Source organism: Nicotiana sylvestris, chromosome 12 (assembly GCF_000393655.2).
Source record: "Nicotiana sylvestris chromosome 12, ASM39365v2, whole genome shotgun sequence".
In the NCBI taxonomy this organism is placed as follows: Eukaryota; Viridiplantae; Streptophyta; class Magnoliopsida; order Solanales; family Solanaceae; genus Nicotiana; species Nicotiana sylvestris.
The window spans coordinates 109,349,936-109,363,566 of NC_091068.1; the positions used below are offsets into that span (position 1 = coordinate 109,349,936).

At 32.7% G+C, this 13,631-nt stretch overlaps 1 pseudogene; it reads left to right on the plus strand.

Moving 5' to 3' along the window:
- LOC104212988 (tropinone reductase 1-like) overlaps positions 1-8,070 on the plus strand; it is a 57,591-nt pseudogene extending 49,521 nt beyond the window's left edge.
- Positions 8,071-13,631: the final 5,561 nt, after the last annotated feature.

Genomic DNA, 13,631 nt, shown 5'->3' on the forward strand with positions numbered 1-13,631 from the left:
CATGTGTTATCATAATTAGTACTGAAATAATCACTATTATCTTAAGCCCCACGGTAGGCGCCAAACTGTTTATGTCGAAAATACGAGTAACAATTAAACTTAATTTATGATTTTAAAGATATGTGATTTAGTTCAATACGAATTAATGACCAAGAAAACTAACGTATAAATGACATATTTAAGTAAAATCAAACCAGTGTGAAAGATAGTCTCGACCTCGAGCTAAGGTGGCTTCGAGGTTGGTTAAGAACAGTAAAACAAGAACAATTAAGTAAAGAGACGATTCTGATGAAATATGAGCCAAAACGTAAGAGAATATATTCCTTGCCAATGATTGATCATGGTTACAAATGATTAGGGTCCACTTTATATAATGGGGCAACCCTAAATAAGATACATTTCTATTTACAGTAAGGAATCCTGTTGAGACAGTTGTCTAACTGTCTAGTACGGATTCGTACAAATCTATTCCAGAATTTACGCCATGATCTTGGGGACGTGGCAGGAATCTTGCTCATTCTGTTACAAACTTATAACGGTATAATCTCGGGGTTGATCACACTGGTCCCCGACGTTCCTCGAGCACTTAAATTTTTGAGCCTCGTGTTCTGCCTTCGGACTCGAACTCGGTCCATAGTGAGTCTATTCTTCGACGCGAGTTTTCTGTTCCTCATGGTGGGCCTTCGGGCCCGCAAAATCGGGGGGCACATGATTTTACCGTATACAGTACTCCTAATTGAAATGGGTTTTTACCCGCTCAGCGTAGTTAGAATAAGTTTCTAATTGCCTTTCTTTTCATAACACATGTAAATACTTATTCGCACCAGGTATTTATACCAAATATAATTGTTAACTTTAGTAGTTACAAGTCATTTAACTATGATTAAATAATATATGTGTATATGAAAGATACATATCTTTTATTTAGTGGTTTTCTGTAAACATCGGGAACAGATAAAATTTTCGTTATATATGAATATTTAATAATCTAATTTTACAAAAATTATTATTTGTACTATCCATTTATATAAGTTAAAGCTCCTTTTGAAAAAGTTACAATATTAATTGAATTTAATTTGTTCATGGTTAGGTAAATAACGCAGGGGTTGTGATACATAAGGAAACTAAAGACTTCACAGCAGAAGATCACAACATTGTAATGGGAACTAATTTTGAAGCTGGTTTTCACTTATCTCAACTTGCTTATCCTTTGCTCAAAGCATCTGAATGGCAATGCCATCTTTCTTTCTTCTATTGCTGGCTTTTCGGCACTGCCTTCTGTTTCTCTTTATTCTGCTTCCAAAGGTAATCTTTGTATCTTTACATATATACTAATTTGTTGGGATCGAAATAATAAGGCGTTATGCGAAAGCTAACAAAATAAAATTTAGCAACAATAAATCAGACAACAAAGAAATAATATATTAAACGAGATTTGTCATGATTTGGTTAATCAAACTATATATGATTAATATAACAGAAAATAAATAGTCTCCCCTATACAAGACTCTCTTAATGCTGCATTATGAAGGCTGTGTTTATTTTTGTGTGAAGGAGGAATCCTCAATTTCTAAATTTTCACAATATTTTCCACCAGAAAGGGGGTCTGTCAAATATGAAAGATAGGGATACTGAAGCATGACGTTCCAATTTAAAAAAATAAATAATATTACTTTGATTTTAGATAAAATATTTATGTAAAATACTAATTAAAATTTCGTAGTAAGGAAGAGAATATATAAATAGGAAAATAGAGATTATGTAAGAATACTTATACTTTAAATTAATTTTAAAATAAATATATTAAATAATTAAATAATACTGTACTTAAAAAACATTATTGATAAATTTAAATGATAAAAGAGTTTCAAATAAGAGAATAAAAGCGTAAAAATATATTAAAGCAAGACATTAAATCAACTGATAAGCTAATAAAAGGTGACATGACAATATAACAATATTAAGTAATGAATAATACAATAACTATAAGCAAAGAAAAATATATGTAAATAATTGTGTAAAAACAAATATAGAAGAATAAGACTTATTTGAATTTGAGATAAAAAACAAAGTGATAGTACGAATTTTGTTAAAATAATATGATCTAATATGCTCAAACAAGACAGATCACAACATGACATATTTAGTATTCTTTAATTTTGACACCGAAACGAAATGCAAGTACTAAAATCAAGGAGTTGGGTTGTTACAAATATTATTAAAAACAAGTTATTCACTACCCGATTTGAAAAATAGTTTCATGTTCTTCTTCTTAATAAATATTTAATGATTATATATAATTTTTTTCTAGAATAATTATATTTAATCATAATTTGTCATGATTTGTCTCTAGCATATCGTGCGAGGACTAATACTAATTATGATAAATATTCTGTGTTTCCTTTAAATAAAAGAAATATCTAAATATAGCAAGAAAATTATGATAAACCCTAACACTCATCGCATGCATCCAATGTAGATCTGCCACTGATTCTAACCATCATTTTGATTTTTTACTTTGAATAAGGCCACATTTCTTTATAGAATAAAATCAGTTATTGAAGTTGAACAGATATCTCATTTATTTCATTTTAATTTTTTCATTTGTCTTCATTTCTTTGCTTACTCGTTATTGTTAGAAAAAATAATAATTGAAAACGAAAATGAATAAGGCTTGAGGCGTGAGAATGACTTTCCTTAAAGAAGATATTGTCCGTATACGAATTGGAAAAATACAAACAATCTTCTTCAAAATACACCAAGCCAAAAATATACTTGTAGATTTTCCATATCCACTTTGTTAGAAAACTTCTATTTATAGAGCAACAATCGGACCTTTTCAAAAAGATATGTTCTTTCACAAATAGACGCAATTGTTTATTGAAATATATTTAAAATTTAAATTTCAAATAAAACAGATTTTAATTGTAGAAATAAATAAAAATAAAAATTATTTACTTTACGTCCAAGTCTTTCACATTAATATTAATATATATAATTATATATATTTCACACATATAAAAGCATGTGTTCTAAATTAATTATGTAAAAGGACAAGGAGTTAAAAAGCACCAAAAATAGCCTTTACACCACTGATGTGGGACAAGACCCACGTGCTTTCCAACTTTTATAACAAACTATCCTTTAGTTACTTGACTCCATTGATTTATGATGATTAATTTTGTTTTGCTTACACACACGTTGCTCTAAAAGAACAACGTTCTGTTTCAGTTTTGAGAATCAACAATTTTTTGTTCGGTCTTTTATCATAATTTGGAGTATTGCACTTTAATATTCTGAATATGACAAAACAAAATCTTTCTGAAAATTTACGCACGTACAAAAATGCTTAAATTTAAAAAATTCTACATAATATATTCAACTAATGAATAATTTAATCACGAGAAAATATCAATTTAGTGACCAACTTTTTATTTTGTTTAACCGAATAGGAGCAATAAATCAGATGACCAAGAGCTTGGCTTGTGAATGGGCCGAGGACAATATTCGGGTCAATTCGGTTGCTCTAGGAGTCATTATGACCCCACTTGTTGAAACGGCAATTAAGGTAAGCTCTTCTTATTTAATTCTTTTTTTTAAAGGACAGCCCATTGTACGAAGTATCCTACATCCATATATGGTTCGGAGAAAGGACACACCCAAGGGTGTGTGTGATAGAAGCATCTTACTCTTATACAAGCATCAGTGATTGCTTACACGGTTCGAACTCGTAAGCTATAGGTCACACAAAGACAGCTTTATGTTGCTCCAAGGTTCCTCTTCTTTTATTTAATTTCTTTTTGATATTTATCCATTTTTTTTGTTAATGAAAAAAATACTCATTTGTTGAAATGAAAAAAAAATCTATCTATAGCATGAAAAGAAAGTACTATTAATAATATTTTTATTTAGGGTGAGGCGGGAGTTGGGGTGGATGTGGGGGTGGATTGGTAAGGTTTGGTGGGGATGGGGAAGGTTGAGAAGGAATTTTGAAAAGTATTTTACTTTCTCTTGATAGGGAAAACATTTTATTCCAATTGAAAGAAAATGAGCTCATGAGGAAAATATTTTCCAAAACATTTAGGCCAACTAAACAGGGAACAGTTAGAGAATATTTTCCGAAAAATATTTTCATTCGTACCAAACACATCCTTTATTTGTCCACTTATTCTAATAAGAGAAATTTTCATAAAGCACTATCTTTTAATGGTAATTAGCTATCTATAGATACAATTTGCTATATTACGGATTCTAGATATGTTTTTTGTTCTTATAAGATGCATTAGATGTATTTAAGTGATGCAAGATCAAGAATGATAAAAATTCATGAAATTCAAGAAGCGAAGAATCCATCCAAGATTAGGATTTCTTTTCCTTAAAGATTAGGATTTGTTATTTCTTATTTCCTAGTAATTTAATTCTTGTTTTAGTAGGATTATATTTGTAGTTCTAGTCAAACTAGAATTGTTAGTTGGTATCCCATTCTTACTAGAATTCTTTTTCCTATTTTAGTTAGGATAGATTTTCTTAGCCTTATTCTTATTCTAGTCTAATTAGGATTAGTTTTCCTTAACCTTACCAACTTTACTCATTGTAAGGCCTATTTAAAGGGCTTAATATGCTGAAATAAACATTGGTGATTAGTTTTTCTAAGCTATTGCTTCAAAAACGTGATTTACTTTTTATTTCATTGTTCTTCCTTTATTCAACGCTTCTTGTAATCTTGCGGGATTGGGGAACGTGTGGGTGAGGTTTATTTCCATCTTACATTCTTCCAACGTGAGTTTGAAGAACGCTTTCGCTAGTTTTGTGAAAAACTTTAGCAGGGTGATTTTGTTTTTCTCTCTTCTTTGTACTTGAGAGGTGCAAAACCTTGAAAGTACATCAATTTGGTATCAGAGCTCATGTTCCAGGTCCGAATTCTTGATTTGCTACTTTATTCATCATGTCACCAAACAAGAAAATACCAAGTTCAGGATTCTTTTCAAGATCCTCTTCAATGGATCTTCAATTACAAGTTCATAAATTAAGAATTAGAATCCTTGAACGAGACAACGAAGAAATTAAAGTGCAGCTAAATAACTTGAAGGAATCCAATGGAGAATCTGACTAAATTAGTTGAAGGTTTGGTGTTTCAATATCAACTACCAACTCCGCCACAACGCCTACAATCGCCACATCTACCACTTCTATATCCACCAATTCATTCACAAACAACTGAAGAGGTTGAAGCTGACCAAGGCACAAGAGAACCAAGGCACTATGCCCATTATGATAAATATTCAGATAATCAGGAGCGTGAAGAAGACAAAGCTGATATAGACCAATATCAAAGAGACGAGGAACATGCATTAGATCCAAAACTTGAGGAATTACCACCAAAGTTTTATGACGATCCATTGGATTATCCAGCCATATGTGTTGTTGACTTTTCACCGCCCAGAGATGCTCAACACAATATTGACTTGATTGTTGACTCAATCAATCCAAACAAGGCAACATATTGCGTTAATTCTAAAGTTCATAGAAATATGCTAGAACAAAAGGAAAAATTACCTATAAAGGAGTGGGTAATGGAGAGTTTGAGACCAGATATTGGAGAGACAAGATGTCTTAACGTCATAAGTATATATGGTTATCATCAAAGTGTCTGTTGGTGTATGAGCGATGCAATTGATGCATTCCCAAGAAGAGCGTTGATCTTCATGCTTAACTCAAAGCTAGACATGGAGTTAGTTAAGTCTATACCAATAACTTAATATCGTAAGTTGAAGTTTGAGAGTCCATATAGAAAGATTACATGGAGAAGACTTGGTAGAAAGTTGAAACATAGAAAGTGGGATTTAGTTCGACCATATGCCAAATTTGCTTATAACGTGAAGAAGCTCTATGATAAACTAGCAAAATGTAACTTAAAACCTGGTGAGCATTGGGTCCCCATTTTTTTCCCCTTGGGTCTCCGTTCTTACTATAGCAAATCTTACGCCATCTATGGAAGCTGTTAGACTCGAGGACGAGTCTTTTTCAACCAGGGGAGAATGATGCAAGATCAAGAATGCTAAAAATTCATGAAATTCAAGAAGCGAAGAATCCATCTAATATTAGGATTTCTTTTCCTTAAAGATTAGGATTTGTTATTTCTTATTTCCTAGTAATTTAATTCTTGTTTTAGTAGGATTATATTTGTAGTTCTAGTCAAACTAGAATTGTTAGTTGGTATCCCATTCTTACTAGAATTCTTTTTCCTATTTTAGTTAGGATAGATTTTCTTAGCCTTATTCTTATTCTAGTCTAATTAGGATTAGTTTTCCTTAACCTTACCAATTTTACTCATTGTAAGGCCTATTTAAAGGGCTTAATATGCTGAAAATAAACATTGGTGATTAGTTTTTCTAAGCTATTGCTTCAAAAACGTGATTTACTTTTTATTTCATTGTTCTTCCTTTATTCAACGCTTCTTGCAATCTTGCGGGATTGGAGAACGTGTGGGTGAGGTTTATTTCCATCTTACATTCTTCTAACGTGAGTTTGAAAAATGCTTTCGCTAGTTTTGTGAAAAACTTTAGCGGGGTGCTTTTGTTTTTCTCTCTTCTTTGTACTTGAGAGGTGCAAAACCTTGAAAGTACATCATTAAGCTATTGCATTCATGAATACAGTAGCAAAAATAGGCGTGAATCAGGGAAGTCCAGCTAATCAATTATTATATTCGAGTGTATCCGACTGTATTCATGGCGTGAAACATGGGATTGCAGCTGGACAGATTATTGTATTCGACTGTATTCATGGCGTGAAACAGGGGATTACACTGTTTTTAAACGGAAATTGAATCAATTAACATAATAGACTCCTAATATAACTCAGTAAACTCAATTATAACACACAAATTTTGTATTTTCAGTTATAAAAAAGATTCTCAAACGAAAAATACCCCAAAAACATAGCAATCTTCAGAGAAATTATATAATACATCTGAATACATAAATTATATTAATTAAAAAAAATGAATACATTCGTAGCATATAGCGAGACAGTGAATACAATAAAATACATAGAATACAGCGGGATACCTTAAAATACAATGAAAAAAAAAAGATAGTGAATACAATTAAATACATGGAATACAGTAAGATACATTGAATTACAATGAAAAAAAGACAATGAAATAATGAAATACATAAAAATACAATGTGATACGTTAAAAATACATTGAAATATATTAACAGAAAATCATGTTGCTCGCGAATACGAGATGCTTCAGCGCCATTGGAATCCATTACAAAAGGCAAGAAAAATCTAAATATAGTTCCCAAAGACGCAAACTTTGGCTTGGGGTAAAAATTCCAATTTAAAAGGAGGTTGCTGGGCTGAGGGCTCGCCTTTAATAAAACCCTAACGTTTATTACTCCTCTTTATATAAGCTCCTTCATTCCTTTCAGGTTTTACGCAGATTCATTTTTTTGGCTGCTTTGGTTTTTATACTCCTCCCGCCGATCTTATTCAGCTCTTCCATTAGTAAGCTTTTCCCCTTCTTCTAAGAAAATAGGAAATTTGAGATTGAACATCGTGTGTTTAGGGAATGAGTGAAGAGAATGACATATATCAAAATAGAAAGAGAAAGAAAATAGTGTAACTGAATAGCGTATTTAGTGGCTTAGAGGTAGGAGGTAACCAAAATTAAATATTTTGCTATAAACATTAAAAGATATCTATAAAATATAATTTTTTAAATGATATTTATTTAAAATAAATAAAATATTAACCTTTGCTATAGGAGGTAAAAATTCCTTCAAATAATCTCTTTGATTCCAGAAAAATCCTCATCAAAAGGATTATTTGATTGCAGAAAAATCCTCATCAAAAGGAAGACGTAGACCATTTTATTGTCAAAGGCCGGCCTGGAAAGCCCGAAGAGATATCTGCACTAATAGCTTTCCTTTGCTTCCCTGCTGCTTCTTACATTACGGGCCAGATCATATGGGTTGATGGCGGATTCACTGCTAATGGGGGGTTTTAATTGAACATTGTAATCTTTTGAACAATAATTTCAATGGATATTTTAAATATTACCAAGATGAGAGACAGGTCCTAATTAATAATAATATGACTTTTTGGGACTTCGTAATATTACAAAAAAATAATACTATATAACCGCTTTTAAAATAATAGCCGAAGAATATATATATTTTTTTGTATAAATATATGTACACACATATATAATATTTTTATATTATAAACAAAAATATATATATTTTAAATATTTTTGTCAGTTTCCGGCCGCATGCTAAAAGGGATCTTTGCCCCAATATTATTAGATTTTTGGGCTTTGATTTTATTGAGCTTGAAGAATTTTATGGTGATGGGTGAGCTCTTGGAATATGATTTTTGGGTCAGCCTGCTTCAATCTTTTTGCGTGAAAATTACACCAGGTAGCCATTTTAAGCCCGTCGTTTAAAATATATGCACAACTTACGAGGTATTTAAAGATTAGCGAATTCGCTCAAACTTTCAAGACATGACACCCTCAAGTTTAAACCACAAAATTTAAACTTTAGGATAGGGTGTCCTAAAGTTCGAAAATTGTGTCCAGAAAGTTCGGCTATGATGTCCTGAATTTCAAATTAGCACCTAAAAAATTCAGGATACTAGATCCTTATTTTAAAATTCGGGATACTAGATCCTTATTTTGAAATTCAGGATACTTAGTCCTGAAGTTTAGGTAAATTGAATAATCTTTAAATACATTGTAAATTATGAAATATTCTAAAGAGCGGGTTTAAAAGTGGCTACTGATGCACTTCTCCCTCTTTTTGCTATCATCACCCCAATAAAAGTTGGAGTATAAGGCTACATATGTTCTTCAAAGACGATCTCAACAATTTCATATACTCTCGGAATATGCACAAAGAAATCAAATGTACGATCTCCGAAATTCCATAAACTCTTGAAATAATCATTAAGAGATCAAAGACATGTTAAATATGGCTTACTCGAAGTTCTAGCAACATTCAAGATCCAAATGGAGTGCTGCTACAAGCTTCTTGATCATCAAATACATCAAGTAGATGCATATCATCCTATGTTCGAGAAATACGCCGCAAAAGCCCTCGAATTATGGATAATAAATCGAAAGTGATAGCAAGAAGCAAACAGAGAGCTCGTGGATTAAAAGTTGTAGAATTCTCTACAAGCTACAAGTTCAAGCACTCAAGCTACAAGTTCAAGTTCAATATCAAGAATGAAGGCAAATTAAACACCAAGGCATTCAAGAAAAAATTATTTGTTCGTGATCAAATCCAAATTCAAGTTCAAGGAGGAGATTCAAGACTAAGCATTACAAGCCCTTGAATCAAATCGAAATCAAGCTCATCAAAATAATTTACGTTCTTGAAGAATCAGAGGGAGACCATAGGAATTGTAACACTCATTATTTATTGAAATCAAATATTATATTTGTTATGCAATTTTCTAGTCTTGAAATATTCATTAACAACAAGTTGCCAGAAATTTGTAATAACAAATTTTCGCATCAAGAAAAATAAATATGATTGGAAAATTGCGTAACAAATATAGTATTTGATTTCAATAAATATTGAGTGTTACAATCTCTATAGTATTCCTCTGATTCTTCAAGAATTTAAAATATCTTAATGAGCTTGACTTTGATTTGATTCAAGGGCTTGTAAAGCTTGGTCTTGAATCTCCTTCTTGAACTTGAATTTGGATTTGATCACGAACAAGTAATTTGATCTTGAACGCCTTGGTATTTGATTTGCCTTCGTTCTTGATGTTGAACTTGAACGTGTAGCTTATGTGCTTGAACTTGTAGCTGTAGAGAAATATGTGGTGTTTGATCCACGAGCTCTCTACTTGTTTCTTGTTATCACTTCTGGTCTTTATCAGATCATCAACCTTAAACTCCTTTGAGACGTAATTCTTTAAGTAGAATTTTGCATCAGCAAAGTATGATTCAGCCTCGATAAAGGGCTTATTGACCGGTTCCAACCCTACACCACTATATAGTGACAAGAGTGGTCGATGCAACTTTTATCCGAAAAGGTCGTGATCGAATCCACTGGGAGCTAAGATATGTTTGGAGTTGGATTCCTATCTAATCTAGCAATGTGCAGTGTTCTTGATTGCACTTCCAATCATTCTTTGTTTGTTTGCTATTTCTAATTTAATACTAATAATGCACGAAATTAAGATAAGTAGATATTTTTGTAGGGTTTTCTAAATTGGTAAAAAGGCACTAGGAAAGTGACTTACTCCTAGGTGAGTATCTAACGAGATCTAAACTTAGGGCAATATTGTTATAGTTGAGATCATGATATAGCCAATGCACGTAGCTACTCACTCAGTCACTCTGTACCTCTCGATAATTTGAGTGACTTTTCCCTAATTGGTTTTCTCAAGCCCAATTGAGTGTTCAATATGTGCAAGCAAAGTTGGCGCAAGTCGGCTATTACTATCTCTAGGTTTAACCCTTTAATTGGGGCTATCAATCTCTTGAATACACCTCAATTCCTTGTTGGCCTAAATTTCTTAGACTTAAACTCTCTTTCTCAAGAAGAGCCTAAGTCAAAAAGGCACAAATTAGTGTTTGCAACCACCAATTCAACATAAAAAGTACAAATCAGGCCAAATATTAATCACCCATAAACATCTAAGCCCTAAAATAGTAGACCTATTAAATACCCACACTAGGGTTGAGCCACAACCCTAGCTAATGGGTCTAGCTACTCATAATACTTGAAGAAATCAATGATTGAGATGAAATAGAAGTCATAAAATGTAATTACAAGTTAAGAATCTAAGACTAATTGTTAAACAAGCTCTAAAATTACTCAAAAAGGTAAAAGTAGGCGGTTCACGTGCTCAGCTAAACAAAAGATGACCTAAAAATCTGAAAAAAGTATTTATACACAACTAAATTTTTCCTGACAAAAATGCCCCTATGGAGGCACCGCTGGCAGCGAAAAATGGACCACTGCAGCGCTGAGACTATCGCGTGTTGATACCCAATTTTTCCCTATATATTTTCATATATGCAAAACAACCTCAAAATAGCATATAAATGCATACATAAGCATGTCCAAATGTTTTATTATTTTTCCATAATTTTTAAAGGTTTTTAAATCGATTTATTTCCCTTTTCCATCCATAAAATCCCATCAATTATTTCCAAAATTATTATTTTTGATGATTAATTTATTGAATTTTTATATTTATGCCAAAATATGTCTAAGGTAATTTTTACATATTTTTACAATTTTATTTAGTATTTTTAAGCTAAATTGCATATAATTGCAATATTAGCCCTTTTAAGGTTTAATCAGGTTTCACATTTATAAAATGGGATCCTATATTTTAAATTGTTAATTATATATTATAAATCATTTTAGTACCTTCAATTTGTTTTCAGAAATTTATTTACTATTTTTTATAAATTAAAAAGGGAAAGTGGCTATTTCAATTTTAGCCCAAATTGGTCTTCAATTTGACCCCAAATCAAACCCAATTTCCCCAGCCCAATTTCAATTTAAACCCGACCCCTAACCCAATTAAACCAGCCCAACCCGGATTCCCCACCTAACCATTTTAATCCAGGCCGTTGATCATTCAGATCAACGACCATCATTACCCCTTACCATAATTAATCCCAAACGACCTTCTACCCTAACTCATTTTTCACTAAACGCTGCCCTTGAATCCCTCTCCTCTCAATTCTCTCTATGTACTCCATGAACCCTAGCCGCCCGCCACCCAATTCCACCTTAATCCACCTCAATCCCCACCTAATCCATGGCCTCCCATGGCCGATTGAGATGTATACCGGCCTCCTACATCTTCTGGTGGCCCGTTTGTGTGATTTCATGGCCAGACCTCAAGGAAATCTAGTCCATTCCTTACTCAACTTCCATTCATGGCCTTTCTCTGGCCATCCCTGGTCTTTCTCCGGCCAACCATGGCCGTTCAAGTCAGATCCTTGACTTTTCTGGTTAGATCAGTAACTTTCAAGGTCTTTCTCACCTTTTCTAGGTTCTCTAAAACCCTAGATTTAAGGCCTTTTGATTTTCTTTCAGATCTATCCCAGATCAGTGCTTATTACGAACTTCTTAATTGTTTTCTTGAAGGTTTTTCGATTTTCTTTCAAAATGACTCTTTATTTTTTCAACGATTAGGGTTTCTCTTAACTTCTTTTAAAGATCTCTTCTCTGATTTTTAATGTTATTTATGATTCTACTATGTTCAAATGACTTGCTTATGCTTTCCTTCTACTTGATTCAGCATGTTGAAAAATTCTAGATCCTTTTTGGTCTTATCCGAGTTCTGAACCTTTTCTTGTTTGTGTGAATGTCTACTTGTTCGAGTAAGCTTTTTGTTTTTAACTCTCTTTTCCTTGTTTGACTTATCTGATTCTGAGTTCTTAGCATCTCTTAAACTCGACTACTGTCGAAGCCCTAATTTCTTAAAAGAGTTTTCCTCGCTTATTACTATAAGTCTGAAGGTCTTTACTTGTTTCTGACTCTCTTACCTATTACTATGTTCTTCTTCACTTTTGATTCTATGTGACTACTTGACCTACTTGACTACTGTACTTCGAATAGGTCTCTTTTACTACTGAATCCTAGCTTACCCCTACTGCTATTGTATGTTTGTATTGCTTCTTTTTGTCAACATGTTTAACCCCGTATCCCTGTTCATTCCTTGCTATTTATATGTTGAGGTGCAGAATCATGAGCCTTTCTAGATTGATTCTGAATCCCTCAATATTGCGACTGATTGCAAAGGGGTTCCCTTATAAAACTAATTTTTACTCAGTTGTTTAAATTAATTGATTCCTTTCCTTTACTGTGATGTTTGATGTTACTGAATACTTTCCCAAAATTAAGCATATTTTTGTACTTAGACTCAATCATTTACTTCATTCTTTTACTGCCCCCTTATATGGTAAGAATCAATCTATCTCAAACTGATTTCTTTCTTTAATTGAACCTGTTAGTATCCATTAAGCTGTGATTCCTTAATTAAAGGGAATCACTTATGCTAATTGATTCTGATTGTGATTATTTCCATGTTTGCGTTAAGACTTTACTTATTACCTTATTCTTCACTCGTTTTCAAAATTATAAATACCCTACCCTCTCTTCTTTCAAACACACGAACAATTTGAGTTCAGAACACACACTTAAACTCAAAAACTCTCTCTTTCTTCACTGCTACTTGTTCTGCTGCTTTATCTAGCCGGCTGAAAGCCAAGGATAGACTGTGGAATCTTGCTTTCTTTACCTTTCTACACTTTGTTTCTCTACTAGTATGTCCTAGTTAATTTTCAAGCCTCAACAATAACATGCTTTCTTTAGTTGCCTCAGTTTCTTATTCTTGTCTACTTCTGCTCATGTTTTTGCATTCAAGTCACATTATTAGCATGCTGTAATGTGTTCCCTTCCCCTTTTAGATTAATGCTTCCCTATGTGTGCACTTTATCAGTCACTTGTTGTATACTTGCTACCTTATGAATCCCAAACCCCCATATCCCCTTTATGTGTTTGTGTTCCATTGGCTGGTTTGTGGCCATGCTGTGCACGACCAAACCAGGCCCCTGCTGGGGTCATACAATGTATACCCAA